Source organism: Apteryx rowi, unplaced genomic scaffold, assembly GCF_003343035.1.
Source record: "Apteryx rowi isolate R43461 unplaced genomic scaffold, aptRow1 scaffold_65, whole genome shotgun sequence".
In the NCBI taxonomy this organism is placed as follows: Eukaryota; Metazoa; Chordata; class Aves; order Apterygiformes; family Apterygidae; genus Apteryx; species Apteryx rowi.
In genome coordinates, this window is record NW_020450927.1 from 2,870,715 (window position 1) to 2,890,066 (window position 19,352).

Sequence of the window (19,352 nt, forward strand, 5' to 3'; positions counted from 1 at the left end):
AGTAATGGCAAATATTTCACGTTGCTCTGGTGGGAAAGCATCTGTGACTTGAGTGGGAGCAGGTGCAGGGATGTCTCCCAGAGTCTGCAGACGGTCCCCGGCTTSGGCGCCGCTGCTTCCGTGGGCTCTGGCGGAGTGAGACCCAGCCATGTCTAGTCGGATTTGGCCGCTGCCGTTCAGCGCTTGGGAGGGCGGCTGTGACGGTGGCAGAAGGAGCTCCCGGTGGCCCTGCTGCTCCTGGGCAAGCCCTGACTAAGCAGGGCCCAAAGTGCCTTGCAGGGCAGGGAGCCTCCGAGGGGGAGCCGGCCAAACCCCCTGGGGAGCGCGAGGGTCTCTGCAAGGAAGGGAGATATATCCAGGAAATGGGAAATCCAGCGGGGCCATAAGCCCCTGGATGTCTTTTGCCGGGGTCTCTGGATCAGGGGGGCAGGAGCAGAGGCGGGGGAGGCTGCTGCAGGGATTTGGAGGGGTGGTGGCGGCACATACAGCACCACGGCAATTTCAGGCGCAGGCACACGTGTATATCAGCGGAGGGATGTGCTCCCCTGGCATTCTCAAAGTTCAAATATTTAGAATAATTACGCCTGACCCTTTTCCTCTCGTTCTTTCTCTCGCTCCTTCCCATTGCCAGCTTCCAGTAACCCAGGTCCAATAATTTGCTTCTAATAAAATGTGACTGCTGGGGCTATTTTTATGGAGCTGGCATTCATTTGCATGCTGGCTCTGTGTGGGGCCCCAGGCAATCTTTTTTTTCCCTTCCCTTCCCCCCCCCTCCCCACTGCCACTTCCTCCTCCCCCGCTGGCATTGCTCTGATCAGAAGTGACAACAGAAACACAGCCGTATTTCCTGGAGATTTACGGAGTTAGACGATGAAAGCTCGGAGGAGCAGTAGCAATAGAAGAGGGGACTTAAAGGAAAGCGGGGGGAAGTTCCTAAACTGATCGTTTTCAAATGTCAGCTCGCTTCTCCGGGGGCTCTGGAGCAGACCCGTTGCTTACGAAAATGTTGAGAGACAGTCGAGGCGGAGATGTGCCGATGGAGGAGGCTAGTGCCGTCCTATCTTGCCTGTTCCCCGAGGGGTCGCAAAGCCTCCGCTCCGGCTGGGCTGCTCCGACGGGTTTTGTCCTCGGTGCAAAATCAGCCGCGCGCCGGGGCTGCACCCGCTGCCCCGGTGAGCCCTCGGAGCCTCGCGGGGATGCTGCGCGGCTGCCGTTTCCTGGCGGTTCCTCTCCGAATGGGCTGCGAGTCCCTCCGGCAGCCCGTGGGAGCTTGCATCCTGCGAGTGGCCCAGAGGGAAGAGGAGTGGGACCTGCTCTTTGCTTGGGGGCTCTGGTCTCTCCTGCCCTTCTCCACTCTGGTATCTCCACGAGGTGCCTCAGAGCAGGGCTTCGAGTGCTGGGTTTAAAGGTGCAAAGAGCTTCCCCGAGCTGCCACTGCTGTCCACGGTGGCAGGTCGGATGGGGGGAAGGGGATACGGGGAGTCCCTGGTGGGGATTTTGGCCCAGGCACGGTTTGGCTTTGGYTGGGGTTTGGATGCAAGGCGGGGGAGTGAGGCTCAGCCCTGCTCTGCAAGGCCACTTCCCTGCCAGCTGTAGCAGCAGGGGATGAGTCCTGCGCTTTCAGTGCRGCAATGAAGCAATTCTGCACAGTGCAGGTGGGCTCATGAACGGGGGCTTTCGCAAACGATGGGCAAACAGGGACCCCAGCTGATGCAGTGTCGGTCTCTCCTGGYAGGAAACCAAGTGGCTGTGAGGGGTTTTGTAGGCAATCTCCAAGCTGGCTGTGACCTGTGGCAGCTCTGTCTCACTTGTAAGAGGGCTGAGTGGTGGTGGGGTGCAGGATTGCATTGCTGGGTGCTCAGAGGCCACGGCATGGGTGTGTGTGATAAAATACCCCTGCYTTCATCCTGGGCAGCCGTGGGCGCCAGACATGCCTGTGGCAGCGATGTTACTGCACCGCTGTGCTTGCAGCTGGGACGAGCTGGGCCCTCCGAGCTGGGGCCTGTAGTTCAGGGTACTTAGTCACCTCTGTCCTCGCTCTCCATCCGCTTTCTCTCTCTCTTTCTCTCTGTTTCTCTCCTCAACACCACTGTCAAGCAACTTGATCACCTGCCAGCCTGTATTGATTTTTGCTTCCCAATCTCCAGGCTGGATGGAAGGAAAAGATTAAAAACAGTTTGTCAGTTTGAAGTTGAATAAGAATTCAGCACAAGGGACATCAGCTTGTGGTGGGGGGAGAAGGGGTCAAGACCAAAGACATTGCTGGGGGGAGCGTAACCCTTTTGCACCCTCTGCTTTGGCAGTGCCCTGCAATAGCCCCATCTGGCACATCTAATGCATCGCAATAGCCTCCTGGCTGCACCGCAGGGTCTGCTTCATCCCTTGCCCATCAGGCCTTGGCTTCCCATGTGTGCTGCCCTGGTAGGTCCCGATGTGCCCAGTGTCCCGCCGGCGCTCCTCAGCTGGCAGCGGCTCCGTCAGCAGTGCCCAGCCCCAGCGCTCCCGTCCCCACGTGTCCCTGGCTGCCTGCTGCCATTAGTATTCATGTGATGGGTCTCCCGCTGTCCTTGTCAAGACTGAGTGGGCAGACTAAGGAAATTTGCCCTTCAAAAAATGAGAATCATTTGAGTCAGGGAAGYTCCTTCTTCGTGCATGTGGTTTCTTGCCAGCCCAAGGGATGACAAATGGCTTACAGTGATCCCTGTGCAGCAAAGAGGGACTGTTTGGTTGAGATCTGGCAGCTTGTGCAGGGTGCAAGAAAGAGTACAAGCTCTATATTTGGTCTGGGAGCACAGCGGCACACTGTCGGGCTGCGTTGAATTTGGGCTGTGCAGGGGGGATGGTGCATGCTTGCCCAGGCTGTGCATCCCGCAAGACAGAGCCTTGCAGATTGGTTCCTGCATACACTGAGGCATTGGCACAGGGGGACTTGGGACCGTGCCATTTGCCCAAATCCCTCAGCAGAGCTCTTGTGCTGCGGAGCTGGCTGGGGTGGCATGGGGAGGACAGCTGCCGAGGCAGAGAGCTCAGTCCTTGGCTGACACCCATGCCGTTGTGGGGCTGTGCTGCTGCTGGAGGTGAATTTCTTGTGTCATTGCTGCTTCTTCCCTGCTGCCTCCCTGTTCCTGTAAGGGAGGACAACGGAGCTGTAGGTTAAGGACTCCCCTTCCTTGCTGTTGTCATCTCTGGCCAGTATCCAGTAAGAATCCACAAAGATATATTTGCCTACATAAAAAGTAGGGTGGATTTACTTCCATTTATATCTGCAGGTGTATTTCCTTATCTAAATAATAGATGGTTATGTCCTCAGCCGGTGTAAGCTGGCAGAGTTCCTCCAAGGTCAGCAGAGCTTTACTGGCTTATATCCAGAAAGGAGATGACCTGGTTTTTCCAAGAAATGCCAAGGCAGTAGATGAATATGTGGCTGCATAAGGGTTTGGATGGAAAGCAAGGTGGGGACCCTGTTTACAGAGGGCTTGGGAGACCCGGGTTGCGGTCATTGCCTCTCCTCCTGGGACATTACCCAGGACAAGTCATCTCAACCGCAAATGGAGTCTGCCTCCAGTGGAGGGTATCTAGAGTGGGGACATCCATTAAAAACCTGCTGGTAGAGTACCACAGCTTCCCAGTTAATGGGGAGAGACTGAGGACTCTTCAGTCTGTCCTAGGTGGTGTTGGTGATAGGTCAGCTGCTAGATGTGCTGCCCTCTACCCCTGGACTGCAGAGGGGAGCAAGGATGGAGCCTCTGCTCGTGATATCAGTGCCTTGGGTAGATGCAAGGGCTTGGAGACTTGGTCTTTCAGTACTCTGCTCTCTGGCAAAGCGGAGGTAGTCCTTGGGGAGCATGGAACAGTGATGCGGAGGACAAGCTTTCCCCTGTTCCTGTCTGCTTTTCCCTTCAGCCCCCAGATGCTAGGCTCACATCCTTCCTGGGCGTTAGGTGCCTGGAGGATCTGATTTCCTCCTGACTCTGTGCCAAGCTGATTGCTCCTCTGAGGGCAGTGCCCAGTCCTGACAGAGGAGCAGCATCCAGTACAGCCAGGGAAGTGCTGCCTGCTTTGCAGGACATGCATGTTTTCTTTTCCCATCTTAAAGCTTTCAGAGGAATGTGATTGTTCTCATTCCTAGCTGAACAAACAAGATGAGAAAGATGCCAGCTGATGCTGGTGAGTTGGCAGACTTGGCTGCAGACTCCAGGGCACCAGCAGCTTCAGCTCTAAGCTCTCATTTCCCTCTGCACATAAATGTCCAGTGCCTCGTGCAACAAGGCTCTTGACCTCAGCTGCAGTGCCGTCCTCCTGCCGTGCAGCTGCAAGCTGATATTCCCCCGGTCTAAACAACATGCTTGACAAAGGCAGAGCTCAGGGAAGTGTGTGCTGTCTCTGCAGCTGCCGTGATGCCAGGAGGGGTGATTTACCTTCTCAGACTCAAACCGCTTCCTTGCCTGGCCCCAGACCTTCCCAGTGAGGGGGCTGGTGCACAAGCATTATTCCAGCAGAGCTGGGTTTGCTCTCCTTGGGCACCAGCTGATGCTCTGTGCGTGGCTGTCCAGGTCYCAGGTGAGCGTGTTAACTAATGCACACTGACAGGTAGAGGGATCAGGGATCCCTCAGTCTGGGGAGCTGCTTGGCATCATTAATTAGCTAATGGTACTCCTGCCTGGGAAGAGGCAGGTAAACTTCCCAATGGCCTCAGCCACCCTGTGCCCCTTCGTGTGCAAACCAGAGTGCCAGGCTGCGCTGGCCACTTGCCAGGAATTGCTGGGTGCTGCTGGCTGGGGTTGGGATGAGCTGGGAAAGCCGGGCGGCAGGGTGGCTTGCTGCTCAGCTCAGCTCACGTTCAGCCCATGCATGTGCACTGAGGCTCTTGGCGCTGGAGGAGGAAGGTAACGTGGTGCAATGCTGCATYGGGGAGGGTGGCTAGTCCTCCCTGTGCCGCCAGGTAGGCGGGAGTGCTTGCAGCCCTGTGGTGCAGGGAACGAGGAGGAAAAGGCAAACCCTGAAAAGCCAAGGCTGGCCTCTGCTGACCTCGCAGTCTGCACCTCCCTCACACGGTGCCTCTCCTTCTCTCCAGGATAAGAACAAGGTGCTCTGAGGGGGCAGTGGGAAGGAAGGAAACAACAGAACAAGCGGAGCACAAGAGGCTCACATGGAAAGGTCATGGAGAGTTTTAAGTAGAAACGTCATTGTTATTCTGTCAAAAAAATAACAGAGCCAAAGCGCATGTGGCAGAGAGGTGGCTGCTCCCTCAGGAGGGCAGACTCGGCAGGGCCCGCAGCTTGCTGGCCTCGGGTTTGCCCTTCTGGCTGGTAGCCCTTGGGGAGGGGGTCATTCCCTTCCAGCCATCACCTCCCCAGGCTTTCATTCCCTCTATCTTTCCCTCTTTTTTTTTTTTTTCCCCATGCCTCTTCAGCTCTCTCATTCCAGCACYGTCCTCTGCACCAAATTCACAACTGGTGCAAGTCAGCCAAGGGGCAGTGAACTGCACCCTCATTGCTACAAGGCTGCAAGTTCTCCTTGGTGGAGACGCAAGGACCTGGTTTTCACCAGAGGTGAAACCTCGATACTTCTGTACTAATTCAGGGGAGCTGGGCGTCTCAGTAGGACTTGGGGACCTACTTGGTCCTTTGTCCAGCTTGGAGTTGGTGGGCTGTCTGGTGAAGACTGCTGCTCTTCTCCTGGTGATGGTGTTGAGGCCACATGTTGTGACAATGAACAGTTGGGTGGTGATTGGGTTTGGTGGCARTGTGGCCAATGTGGGTGTGAAAGTTGAGTTAGGGAGGAATTAGAGGATTTGTCCTCACTAGAGGTGTTGCAAAAGCGTAATTTGAAAAGGTGCAGACAGGGCAGTCTGTGACTGAGCAGAAAGGGGTGCTAGAGGGCCTTCTTGCCTCCATGCCTGTAGGAGGTGCTGATTCTGGCTCCACCACATGTGAGTCCCAAGGGAATTGTGGTATCTCCTGGAGAGGCAGGAGAGCAAGGGGGAAGCCCCACACTTGCCAATRCCAGCAGGACCAGTTAGAAACCATGCCTGACCATGAAAGGCCTATTTTTCCCCTGTATAAACCACAGCCAAGTGAGACATCACCACTCACTTCCATGTGTTGTCCACGTTATGACCATGGAGTGTCCCTTCTTTGATACGCTGACTATGGCCTTGGAGGAGGAGTGAGAGAGCTGATGGAGCCTGGTTCCAATGGACCATGACTTGCTCTCCTGTCTGTTAGCTGGTGCCTCGCAATGCTCTGTCCAGAGCACGTAGTGTTGCTAAGACTTCGGGGCTATTATTTAACTCCGCATATTTGAGGGTCCATACCTTCTGAGCTGTGCCTTCCACAGGAGGTCATGGGTTTGCTGCCTGATGGTCTGTGAGCTGAAGTCTCTGTAGATTCTGTGCCCTGAGCAAGCCCAGGGGGCACCAATGGTGAGCAGTGAAGCTGAAGTGCATGGCAGGTCTGATATCCTTGGCCCTTAGCAGGGGACAGATAAGTGTAATGACAACAGAGCCATTAGGAGCCCCCATCTTGCAGTGATGGGGGCTCCTTCCTTCTCTTCTCCCGTGTTGGCTGAAGGCAAGCCTAAACACTAGCCCAGGCCTACCCCACTCGCCTTGGCTGTCCCACCATCTGCTAGCCAGGTGGGGATGAGGGGCCTGTGGATCTGCCACCCAGCAATGCTGCGCTGCCAGCACCAGCTCTAGAAGCATGCCTGTGATTTTTTTCCAAGCCTTAATTACAGAATTTCCATATCATCAATTCACTGCGAGTCAGCACTTGACAGGGAAGGCTGTGGCTACTGTCCTTGCTGCTGCCATCAGAGAGTACCCACTCTGTCCGGGGGACAGCTCTCAAAACGTTATTTTTATTTCTGTCTCATAAAGCCTGTTCTGTATAAATATATTTTAATTAATTAATAAATGGGACGTAATGAGTTCTGGCAGGGTGACATTTGAGCATAAAGCGAGGCTTAAACAGATCCTGACATGTGTTAGCTGGGAAAACACAACATACCCGCATGTGCACCACACACACACACACACACGCACACACACATCTTTACTCGTTGGGACTGTTGCGTAATGTAGAGGGAGACAGGTTGTGGGGAGCTGAGCGTGGAGGTCGTTTTTAAAAAGCGGAGGTGAGCTGCGTGCAGCAAGTGTTGGTGTGGCTCTACCAAAGAACCACGTAGTCAGTCCCCTGGGTTGCCTCTGTCTGGAGACAAAAAGGAGGATTGAATAGATTGCTTCCTTTCACAGAAACGATGAAATGTCCCCAAAGAATGGGGCTTGCTGGAAATGTGTTATCTAATCCGACCTGCAGCATCAGCTCCAGAAGGTCTGTGGTGAACCTGCAGATCTGCTGTAGGTTGTAGCAGGGCAATTGTTTGAATTCTGACAGGATCTGGGATGAGAGTCTTGGGCTCCTACCCATTCACGGTCAGTCACCAGTTCAAACACAGTCCACAGCAGAAGAATAAAGCCCTCTCATGCCACATTTGCCTGGATGGGAAAATACTGTAGTGTATGGCACTCTTTTTTGTTTCTTTGTTTCCCTAAGATGATGTTTTGTAAAAGAACATGAGTAAAAAAGTGTGTGTGTTTTTAACCCCTTTACGAACCACTCCAGTGGCGTGAGTCTAGAATAACAGTGAAGGGAGTAGTGAGCACACCTTTCTGGTTGAGATTGCTGCTAAACTAACCCAACAACATCTCTCAAGCTGACCCACAGTGCTGCAGAGGTCTGGTGCTGTTAGGTGGCTTCCAGGCTGTGGGTGGCCGATTTTGGTGGCCCTAGTCCCTGCTCTCCCAGAAATGGGACCAGGCAGGGGTGTGCTGGGGCTCACTGCCAGCTCCTGCACCAGAGGTACCCTCCTGCAGGGCAGAGGGGATGGAGGTGCACCCCAGAGGTGGCCCTGTTGTAARCACCCCTCAAGGTGCTCCCAGGCCCCTGGTTTTGACTTGTCCCTAGTATTATCAGTGCCAGGCATCTGGCAGCTGAGGATGATGCTAGAATTACAACTGGACTAGAGGCACCTTTCTGGCAGCTCCTTCCTAGTGTCTGCAAGGCCATGGTGGAGGAGGTCAGATCAGAAGTCTTCCCACTTATCTAAGTCATGATTCAGGAGGCCTAAGTTCCTTAGTTAAAATGGCTAATGTGAATGCAGAAATGCAGAGTCCCTGGAGACTGGTCAGGGTTGTGCTTCTGACCTGACTTTGGTTCTGGTGGCACCTAGTGGGGAGAACATCACAAGAGGTCCTGTGCTCACAGGAAGGGTGTGCAAAAACTGGAACCCAGTGAGACATACTGGAGTAGCAAAAAACTTCACCAACTTCCTTCCTGTATCTTTGTGCATCTCGAGGGCCACTTTTTCTGCACAAAACCAGTAGCAGACCAGCTCCTATATAGCTGAGATCTATGTTCTGATCTGGATTTGGACTCTGTTTCCCAAAGCCGATCATTACTAGCACTTCAGAGTCCCAGTACAGACCACTGAAGGGAGAGTAGGGTCTAATAGTGAAAGTTTTCCCATCTCAGATCTTAAATATGAATCTTCTCCCTTCCTGAGCCTGAGAATGAATTTGACTGTTCTGCCCTATCTCAGGAAAGAACTAGTCACAAATGTATGTTAATACCAATCACATGTGTACTTAATGAGAAGGTTGCACCTACATATATTAGACTGTGTGTGAGAAGATAAATATAATATGGATGAGTTAATTCATAGCCTGGAAATTATTGTCCAAAGACCTGTAAGGCTGATGGTGTTCCTTGACTCTACAAATGGCTTTGTCTGCGAATCCATGGCAGGCCACCCTCTCCATGCAGATACCCTTGGTTATTGTCCGTGACTCCCCACTTGCCTTTCCTTCCTCTGCCCTAAGCCCATGGGCTGTTGGAAGACCCAGAGGAGTTCGCTTAACTCTCTGACTTAGGCTTACCAGTGACAATGTCACTCTGTTTCATTCCATGTTATCCCAGCATCATGCCTGTCTCCTGACCTGCCTTCAGGGCATTTTGGGATACTGGGGGAAGAAAGGACATGGCCAGGACACTGACCTACTGTAATTACATATGCATATGTATTTTTTGCTTTTAAGGTTTGGTCAAACAGGAGGGACATGCTGTTTGCTGTTCAGCTTTAGCTATGAACTTTGGCTGCTGAAAAGATCTTGTGGAAGCAGATTTCCAGTGAGCAATGTATGAAGCAGATTTGAATCTGGTCTCTGTGTGGGAGGGGCGGGTGGGCAGACTGGGAATTTGAGCTTTTCCTTCCATGAAACGGGTCAATATTGCTCGCCTATCCCTTGAGCAGCTAATAATACAGCAGTTGGCTCTTCTTTGCCCAGCAGGGTTATTGTCATCCTTGCTAAAGTTTGACATTTTACACTTTAACTAAGCACAGCCTTAGGCAAGAAGCTGCTAAGAGACAGATTTCCTTATTAAAAGAAGATGTCACCAAAAGAGCAAGTCAACAAATATGCCACTGCCCAGAAACAGCCATGAGACTGGGAGAAAGGAGGGAGCAGGAGAGAGGGGAGGGCAGAGCTGCAGCGAGCCGACGTGGGTGATGGGCCACCGTGGAGAGCATGTTTGGGGACACAAGGCACTGCTGAGCACCCTGCAAGGAGCTCCCAGGGTCCTGGTCCTCCTCAGTACTCCTGGAGGAGATCGGGTGGCAAAGCCTGACACCCTGGGGGCTGTGCAACGTGCTGGACACATCCAGGGTTATTTGCAACATGTCCTAGGCTCACCGTCATGTTATTCACTTACGTGTCCCAGAGTGGGTGCCGTTTCCTGTAGCCCGTATGTATAGCACCTATTGCAATAAGGTTTTGGGGAGCTTGTGTAATATGAACTGTCCTGACCGTCATCTGTTCGTTGCAGGGTGATAGCATGGGGGTGTGCATGCGGAGGATTTTTGAGTCTGAAAACATTTTCCAGGATTTTTCTCAATATTGCAATCACAAAATGCCAGACACACACAGAAAGCTTCAGGCAACTGCTCCTTTTTTTTTTTCTTTTTTTTTTTTAATCTGAGCACGCCTGATAATGTGCCTTTTCCCTGCGCTGCTGACAATGGTTTTTTGCTCCCCTTTATGGAGTTTAAGTATAATACACTTAATAGCAGTTAGTGATGTCAGTGCTCTTTGGTATAGCAAATCTCTGGTGTGAGATAATCTTAGTTAATGATCAGCATAAAACAGATAGAGGTCAGTATTTTAGCATTGCTATAAATTCTGCATTTACTGTGATAGAGTTGGAAGGAGGTGATCCCATTAACCTTTTCCATGTATTGATAGGGTGCACGTCTCCCCCAATGGTCAGCTGGGGTGGAGGAGTGATGTGATTTGGCCGCGCAGTCCTGCCTCCCTCCTCCTTGGGCTTGCCGTTACCTGCGCGGCTCAGCCGGGGATTTTCTCCCCTCCCCGGGGAGCTCTCGTCTCTGCTGGAGTGACTGCCCCTGTCTCCAGCTGCAGCCTAACTCAGGGTGACACTGTGTAATGGAAGAGCAGCGTTTGCAGGGCCCAGACGGAGACAGAAAGCTACTGGCAGCTTTTACCCCCTGCAGGTCCCACGTTGGAAAGGGCAGCGTGATATGCATGTGAGCCAGGCACGGGGTGGGGGGGTGGGGGGATAGCCCTGATCGTGCCAAAACCTCTGGGACAGCTCTGAATTATGGGCCAGATCTTTAGCCCCTGTGGATTTCAGCAAGGCAACTCTGATTTGCACCAGCTGAGAATCAGCCCCAGTAGAGTGGTTGCTCATGATCTAATAATGTAGAGATATAGGCAGTGTGGAGGGAAAAAAATAAGATAAAAAAGTCAATGAAGCGTTATGGTTAAGAATCAAATTGCATAAAAGTCAGGAAATAAAACATTTAAAGCTCCTACAGGAACATTAAATGGGCAAAGACTGTACTTACATAGCATCGGCCCTGACTGTTTTCCCTCGATGTCTGTGCTGCTCCTTTCATATCTGTGATGGGCAGTGCCTGGGGGTAAACTCTGCTGCTTTCTCCACTGGTGTAAGGCGGGAGCAACTCCGGGTTTTCTCTGCAGAGCCGAGAGAGAAGGCTGGCCTCCAGCCTTGCTGCGGAAACATTGGAGACTTGACAAGTAATCTGAAAGCCAATGTATGTTCTTCACATGTCAGAGCAGTTGTGTTGCAGCCATGATAGTTTAGGGACAGAGAGGGCTTGTCAGTAGTGGTTTTCTATTTACAAGGCAGCTTTTCCTACTCGGAAGCTATCTTGAGCTCACGGTTATATTTTGCTGACAGTGTTTGCGACTATGGCGTGTGTGGCTATCACACGACTTCCCTGGAGGGCAGAGCAAAGTTTTGTTTGGTTTTTACAAACCATCTTGCAAGTCTCAGCTTTTTGGGGGAAGTCTTCTCAGGGAGGTTATTGTCCTCTGCTGTGTTTTAACCCCTGAATGCCTGCTGCACCCTGGAAATCACCTTCAGCTGCACAGTGGCCTTGGGACTGCAAAGAAGGGGTCATAAGAGGACTTCTGAGCAGAAGAGTTTGTGAAGAGATGGGAATCTCTGAGCTTCAGGGAACAAACTGTTTTCTGGCTAATGAAGGTCAGGAAAAAGCTTCCTTTGGAGATAAGTGACCTGGTGGTTTGGCTATGCCAATGATATCCCATTTTTTCCCGGACTGAGGATAACGAGGATAGAGGCCCTTGATAGCGCTAGTGACTACCCTGCACACCTCCACAGCCAGGAGCTCCTGCCTTAGCCCACCCACACTCCAAAACTTTTGGCACAAAGTTTGCCATGTGGGTTGTCAGGCTCAGACTAATTTGGGGTGTGAGGGATTTAGGCTCAGCTAGTTTTGAGGTTGAGAAGAAGAAAAAATTGGGCAGAAACATGCAAAAAGCTGTTAGTACTTCTGTGGGGAAGTGTGGTGTCTGCAGTGTCTGGGAGTCTGACATTTCACAGAGCTCCTGGCCTCAAGGAAGGTCCTTTGCCTGAGGAACCCCCAAGCTCTGGTCTGAAAAGACTAACATGTGCCTTCTCAAAAGCATTTTGGCAGCTGGCATTAAAAAGAAAGGCACCTTGGAGCAGCCYGCATCCCTTGAACATGCTCAACCCGCCAGCCAGCACTGCCAAACCCAAGCAGTCGTAAAGCTTTGAGACCTCTGGGTGTCAGGAYAGAAATGCAGTAAATCAGCAGGGGTGGTGGTGTATGGTGCAGGCGGTGTGTCTCTGGAGGGATTGCACATCTCCAGAAGAGTGTCCGTGCTCCCAGGCCTGGGACTGCTGGTCGTTGCTGACTGGGAACCTGGGGAGAGGATGTCGGGGAGGACAGAAGAGGCCAGGACAGGCAGGGCAGATCGGGGAAGATGCTGGTGCCACATAGGCACAGCCATAAGGACGTTGGGTCCACACCAGGTTATCTGCAACACTGTCTTCTTGCAAAGCTTCTCTCCCTACCTCTTCGGTCCCTTCTCACCTCTCTCTACTTCTAGTCACTGTTAGCAGTAAGGATTTGTCTTGCTGTATTACTCGGAGGCCCAGGATCTCTGCGCACTTCAAACTGCACCTTTCCCCAATGCCCTTGATTAGTTGCCTTGGTTGTAGGGTAGCACTAATTCAATCAACGTTAGAAATCAGTGTGATGCTGGAACCTTTTTTCCTGTCTTTCAACTGAATGGATAGAGAGGGCGGAAATAAAGGCTCCCTCGGGTTCTGGTTCATATGTCACCATGAAGTGCATTAATGAATCACTGGTCCCAGAGCACATTTGTGGCTTGTTACCAGCAGATAATCCTGCACTGTGACCCAATTGCTACTTGACTGCCCAAGAGCAGACCTTTCACCATGGCCCTGAGGAGCAAAGGTGGTCTGGGCTGGAAGTTGCCTTCGTCTTTGGAGCTGAAATGGATGCATTCATTAAGGAGTTTTTTCCTGGCTAGTGCTTGGGGTTTTGTCTTTTTTTAATGGAGAAAGCTTGGAAAAATAGCTCCAATTCCCCCTGCTACCACCTAGTGCTGTCTTTGGATGCAGTCATTAGAGAAATGTAAGAAACTAGCTTAAACAATCCTCAAGGGCAAGAGAAGTGGGTCAGAAGTGGGAGGAAGACTAAGATACTGAATGGATTGAAATGGAGTGGTGATGCAGGGACAGAGCCAGGGAGAGCCTAAGTTTTCTACCAGGCAGTAAGTGCTTGTTAGGAAGGAGTGAGGACTTGCCAGCGCTGAGGTTTTGTGCCGTTCACTGTGCAGCAGACACCCTGCTCTACTTACAGCTCTACTAGTTGGGGACTTCTCTTTCCACAGCCCTTCCTGCAGTGTCTGCAATTGGTGGCACCCCATGAAATGCTGGAGGATGTCTTCTGCATTGGATGACTCTAATRTGGCTTTTCTGGATGTCTTGTGCCTTTGATCAACTACAGAAAGATTCTTCAACTGTTGCTTCAGGCCTCCATAGTGCACAGATGTATGTTGGCAAAGAGTGGAGGAACTGGAGTCTAAGAAGGAGGAAGGGGCTCCTGGAAGGGAGTGGGGAAGCAGCAGAGCTGGCAACAGTGCCGGGGGGGAGAGACCACAGGGCAGGCCRACTCCAGAGATGCCTAGGGGACATTAGCTATTGCAGCCCAGTCCTACCTGCCACGCTCGAGCAGTCTTGAGGATATTTTGGCTGGGAAGCAAAACTAGCCTCAAATAAAAGTAAAAGAGCGTGACCTATAACTAGCAGAAGTGAAAAGGGGGAAAGGTGGATGCCCATCATTGCAGGGGAGAGAAAAAGGATGGAAAATGTTGCCCTTCTCCCTTGGGAACAGCCTGCAGATGTTCTGCCCATGCTTTCTGGGGCTGGATCTGCCTGGCCACCCAGGTATGTTATTTGTTACTCTTCTACTGGACCGTCACTGAGCATGTTCTTGAGGGCCAATGTACTCCCCGTCTGCTTGCAGATCCAGCCCTGAGCTGAGCTAGGGGAGGAGCTGCCATGCATCGCACCAACAGGTTGGTGGGCATTGGCCCAGACAACCGCTCTGTGCCTCCAGCAAGCCAGTAGATAATCCTAGGCAGCTCTTAGTACTTTTCCTTCTCCCTCTCTCCAAAAAATAGCCACAGAAACTTTGTAGAGAAAAAAAAAAAAAGACAGCTAAAGCATTTCTTATCCTCTACTTAGATGTTTTTATTTGGTTCCTTATTTTGCTAGAAAGGATGATGTTATCTCCAGCCCTAACAGGGAGATCTGGGTCCTAAGTCTAAGGCCCAGGTCTAAGGCTTGTTCTCAGACCCTGAGCAAGGTCACTTCAGCTCTTTTTGTCCCAGTTCTCTACCTGAGAAAAGGGGTTGAGGATGCTTTATTTCACCTGCTCCTTTTCTGCCTGGCTGACCTGCAGGCTCCTTGGGCAGGGACAGTCCATGAACGATGTCTGATGCATCTGAACTGTGGTGCCTCCGGCTCGGCACAGAGACTCCTCTAGCCCCATGACCTTTTCCTGGCAGCACTCGACAGCACTATCCAGGCAAGAACAGGGCGAGTAAGCTCTCTTCCAGCCTCTGGGGAGGCAGTTTGTCTAATGAGACTTTTACTCCACTAAAAACAGAGGAACCCTGAGGAGATGAAGGCGTGTAATGTCAAGATTCGGTAGTTGGCAGATAAATTAAATATATATTTTTTTTCTAAGAGGTGTCTTTATGAGCATTTTCTCCATGCGTAACAGCTCAATGAAAATGACTGTGCAGGTCRGAAAGTCATTAGGAGTCAGCAAATACAAGAGCCACTTATTTATTGGAAAGTTTATCTCTGCATTAAATTTCCACTGAAGAGGGTTTCATTAGGCCCGCAAGACTGGTATAAAGAGGGAATTGGAAGGGTGTCTTTCACAACTCCAGAGCTAATTTCTTGCTCTGTTTTTTTTGTTCCTGTTGTTCACACAGGGGGGCTGCCAAATGCATTGAGAGAGAAGCCTGTATTCAAGTCAGATTTTTTTTTATTTCCTGCGTTTGAGCAGGCCAGAATTTATATTGCTCAGGTCTCCTTAAATTAGTCCAAGAGGATTTCATTTTACAGGCCTGCTTGACTGGGATCCTTTTGGCACGATGGGCTCAGCTTTGTATACAACAGAGATTCATATTTTATGTGTGTATAAAAATCCCAGCCATGAATCTAGCGGCTTAAAACTTCACCTTCATTCTTTACAGCTCAATTCAGAGCACTCTGCACATTTCCAGCCACTTGGTGTTGCAGGCAGCTGAGCTAAAGGAAAATGGCAGGAGATGGGGGAGACGGCTCAGAAGGACTCGGCTCTGCTTGTTCACCAAAGGTTGTCTGAGAGCTCTGAAAGCCTGTGACTACAGAGGTCCCCGCTTCATAAAGGTGCCTTCCCCCCTGCAGTCAGGGGCTCTATTTTGAATTTTAAGTGAGACCTGGAAATTATTCCTGGGAATTAGGGTTGAGGCAGTGGACTATGACTCTTGAAAGCTGCACTTCATCTGGTCCTCTGCCCTGGGTTCTTCATGTTACTATGGGCAAATCCCATGAGGAGAGTAAAAAGCAGGTTAAAATATTGATGGGAAGAGAAGAGTCCTCTTTAGAGTGGGCTGCTGGGCCTTTCCCGTTTCCAGCCCTATTGCTTGCTGCTCTAGACTTTGGGCTTATGTCATCAGTGTGTGGGGCTGGCCCTATGCTCACCTGGAGGATGCTTGTGGGCTTTTACCTCTCTGTATGCACCCTGTTCCCCTCCAAAATGCCATGCCACAATCTGATGTGAACAGTTACCTCTACCTTCCTTTGCCCCATTAGAGAATGCCTGGAGAACATCTGGAGCTGTTGTTCTCCACTGGTGCTTGTAGCAAATCTCTTCTGATTGACCGTAACCCATCAAAATTGGATGTGGGTCAATGTTGCAAAGCAGGTACCGTCTGTGAAGTCCAAGTAGAAAGTTCAGACCTGGGTCAGTAGGTCAACTTGAATGTCCTGGCTGGGACCAGAATTGATTCTCTGTTGTCCAGGGCCATGGATGCCTGGAAAGGTGAAGGTGCAAAGGACATGGATGGTAGGCAGTACCTAGCCAAGGTACTGAGGTGGTCCTGCATGGACACAGCCTGAATCCTGTAAGGCTGATGTTGAACTGGATCTCATTGTCCAGCTCAGTCTGGCTCCTGAAGAGCCCTTAGTCCCAGCAGGGCTGGTTGGTTTGGGCTCAGGGCTGGCTCTGTGCAGTCAGACTGTGCTGTGCCCAGCTAATATCCCCTTCCGCAATCCAGAGCCCTGGGGAAAGCTGTGCCGGAGCTAACACAACAGCTGGACTGTTGCCAGTTGCATCTGGTGTCGTGTGGGCATCCCCAGTCTCTGTTTCCCTGCATTCCTGATTCTTGGATCCATGCCGACGGTCTCTTGCTTTTCCTTACATGAGCACAGTGGTGATGCTGGATCAGGCTGGCTGCACTAGCTCACTTCTGGACTTGCATGGCACAGCCAACTGCATGGGAAACGCCAACATGCTTGGTGGGGGGACACACCAAAAGTGCTTATGTGTGCAGTCAGCAAGGATCTAGGAGGGTCAGCTGTGATAGTGATCCTCCGATCCCCAGACCTGCCCCCTGTGTTGGATAATAGGATGCTATGGGACTGCGCCACAGCTTGTGCTACCTAGACAAGCAGAGATGTTGTGTTGTCATCGGTTATTTTCTTAGAGGTTGTTCTCTGGGCTGGAACTTGCAGCAGAGTTCAGTAGAATTTAAAATTAAATAAGATTGGATTTAAGAATACAGATATTCAAATGTTGGGTTTTACTTTAGGCTCCTTGGGAATTCCTGGGCTGCATCTGGTTTTGCTAGCACGTCTGTAATCCAGTTTCTCCTTTCAGAGTTAGCACAGTTTGGTTTGGCATGTATGAATCCCCCTGGGGCTCGCATGAGCCTTAACAGATTCATCCCGGTTCTGAGATAATGACAAAGGAAACTCGGACAAGAGTGGAAAAGTGATGGGGAATGAGCCTGGGCAGCTAGGTCCCCAGCGTTGCACAGCTGGTGCAATGTGGCCCTGCAGGGAGYGTCCCTGCCGTGACTCCTGTAGCAAGCAGCCCAGGATGGCTGCACCCTGCTCGCTCTCGGCAGCTCAGCCAGCTCCTCGGGAGAGTTTTCCCACTGCAGAATGCAGAAGCCATGAGTGACTCACGTTCCTGGTTTGGTTGTGGATCTGAAGCACACCCAGCACCATGCGCTCCCTCCCAAACCCATGTTTGGCTTTCCAGTGGTTGGGTTTTATCGAGCAGTTCTTTATTGGATTTATCATGCCAGTTGTTAAAGCTTCCAGCTGCTTAAATTTACTTTCTTGTTTTCTCATTTTCTCATCTGTCTTTTCTGTGTTCTTTACAACAAAATCCACACGGTCCTCTATATCATTAACTCCACGGGCGAGTTAATCAAATTTACTGTCAGGCACAGCTATAGCTGTTGGAATGTTTCTAATTTCTTTGGAGGGGAATATTGGGCTCTCAAAGAATCAGCCAGCACCTCCATTTCTGTCTGTTTTCTTGATAATAGGCCCTGGAGTCACTGCAATTCCCAAATGAGGTAAGATGCTCTGTTTCCCACCGCAATCATCTCACCTGTTTCTGCTGCAACTTGCTGTCTCCAAGGAGCCGCAGGGTTGGTGGCAGCCTGATCTGGGACGAGGGCAGCTGCCCCTGAGATGGGACCCCTGTATTGTAGCTGTGGCTGGGCTCTTGAGCTAGTCACATCGTTTCCCCCTGCTGTGGCTCCATCTGCTCTTTGGGCTTGGCATTGTATGATCCTCCATGCCATGTGATGCTCTCTCCCAGAGCTCATGGCTTGGTTGGAGCTTTTTGGTATGATCCAGAGGACCTTTCAGACTAAAGACTAATTCTTATGTGGGCATGTTGGGAGGCTTACCAAGTACAGGGACATCCTTCAGTGGGTGGAAAGAGGCTCTCGAACCATCTTTAACCAGGCTAGTACTTGTCATGCTCAGGTTGCTTTGGGAGCTTCATAAGAAAATCTCCACGGTGTCACGTCTCTGCCTTTGTGGATACACTGCAGTAAAGAAGCTATAGGCTCTYCAGCCACGTTTATGGGTCGCAGTGGGATCCAAAGGTGCAACAGAGATGTGTGTCACGAATGCCTGAATACTGTGTGATTGCCATTTCCCTGCCCTTAGCATCCAAATTCACATTCTGGAGCGAGTACTGGTTTGGGCATCCTGTTGCTGTGTGTTTGCTGTTACGTTTTTGCCCTGTGGGTTTGTTCTTGCCTGTATGCAGGCTATCTCGTGGTGGAATCAGCCTACGCCATGTCAGCGGGCTCCCTAGGCATAGCAAGCAGGAGGCAGCCACCGAGGAGCAGATCAGAGGGACCTCCCGGTGCTGCTGTGTACTGTGTGTCCCTTGAACTGCTGCCTGCCTCAGAAGGGAAGGTGTCCTCGCACTGAGGCAAAACTTGACACTGATTTTGGTAGTGGTGTTGTGCAAGCACAGTGCATTACTGCGGCTGGCATGCTGCTGTTATGAAGAAAGATGCTCAAGAGCCTTACAAACACATGTAAGGCAGCAGGCCAGAAGAAGGTTGTAATTAATCCACATTTGCAAATACTCTCCACCTTGGGAGCAGGGTCATGGGATTGTGAGCGACTTAAACTGAATGGGCCAGGACGGGAGCAGTTCTAGCTGAGACTGAGGCTTCCTGAAGGCATCCTGGCAGCCATGTAGCAGCTTGTGCACACACACGTGCGCTTGCACAAATGCTGCGTGTGTGTGTGTGTGTGTGTGTGTTCAAGGTGTGAGACAGTCTGTGTGTGCGTGACAGAAATGACGTCCAGGGCTCTGCTTCCAAATCACTGTCTGCAGGTGAGCGAGGGGAGCCACGGGGAAGGGAGGAGCGGAGGAGAGCTGGGAGAGAGGCAGAGCGGGGATGAAAGCAGGTGAGAGAATAAAAGGAAGAAAGGAGGGGGAGCGAGTGAGAGAGGGCAAGGGGAGGAGGGAAGGGGAGAGAAGTAAACAGGGATGAAATTGCAGGTAAAAATAAAGCTGAAGAAGCCCAGGTGGAATTCATGCAAAGTCTCCTCATCAACACTGCGACTCCCTCCTGTCACGGGAACTGTCATCCGGGCTCGGCTCGTAATGAAAGGGAAAATATTTTATTCAGATTTATTAATTTGAAAATGAAGCCCGCCTGTCGAGAGGGGGACAGTTCTTCTCAATCTGTCATCGTTGAACCACACGCTCCTGACACCGGGATTCATTTGTCTTGTCGGCTCTGACAGTCGGATTCTCCCAGAGCTGTTCCTGGTGGATCGCCCTGGGATTTTAAACCGGATGAAACACATTCCGACAAGGAACAGCCTCTTTATTAATGCAAATTACACGAGGAG

General features: G+C 51.3%; 1 long non-coding RNA gene across 1 annotated transcript; it reads right to left on the bottom strand.

Moving 5' to 3' along the window:
- Window positions 1-841: 841 nt before the first annotated feature.
- Window positions 842-11,172, bottom strand: LOC112975105. The gene is made up of 2 exons (XR_003256482.1): window positions 10,924-11,172; window positions 842-2,148 (listed from the first exon to the last, which is right to left on the bottom strand). It is a non-coding gene; the product is annotated as an uncharacterized LOC112975105 (long non-coding RNA).
- Between the last annotated feature and the right edge of the window lie 8,180 nt (window positions 11,173-19,352).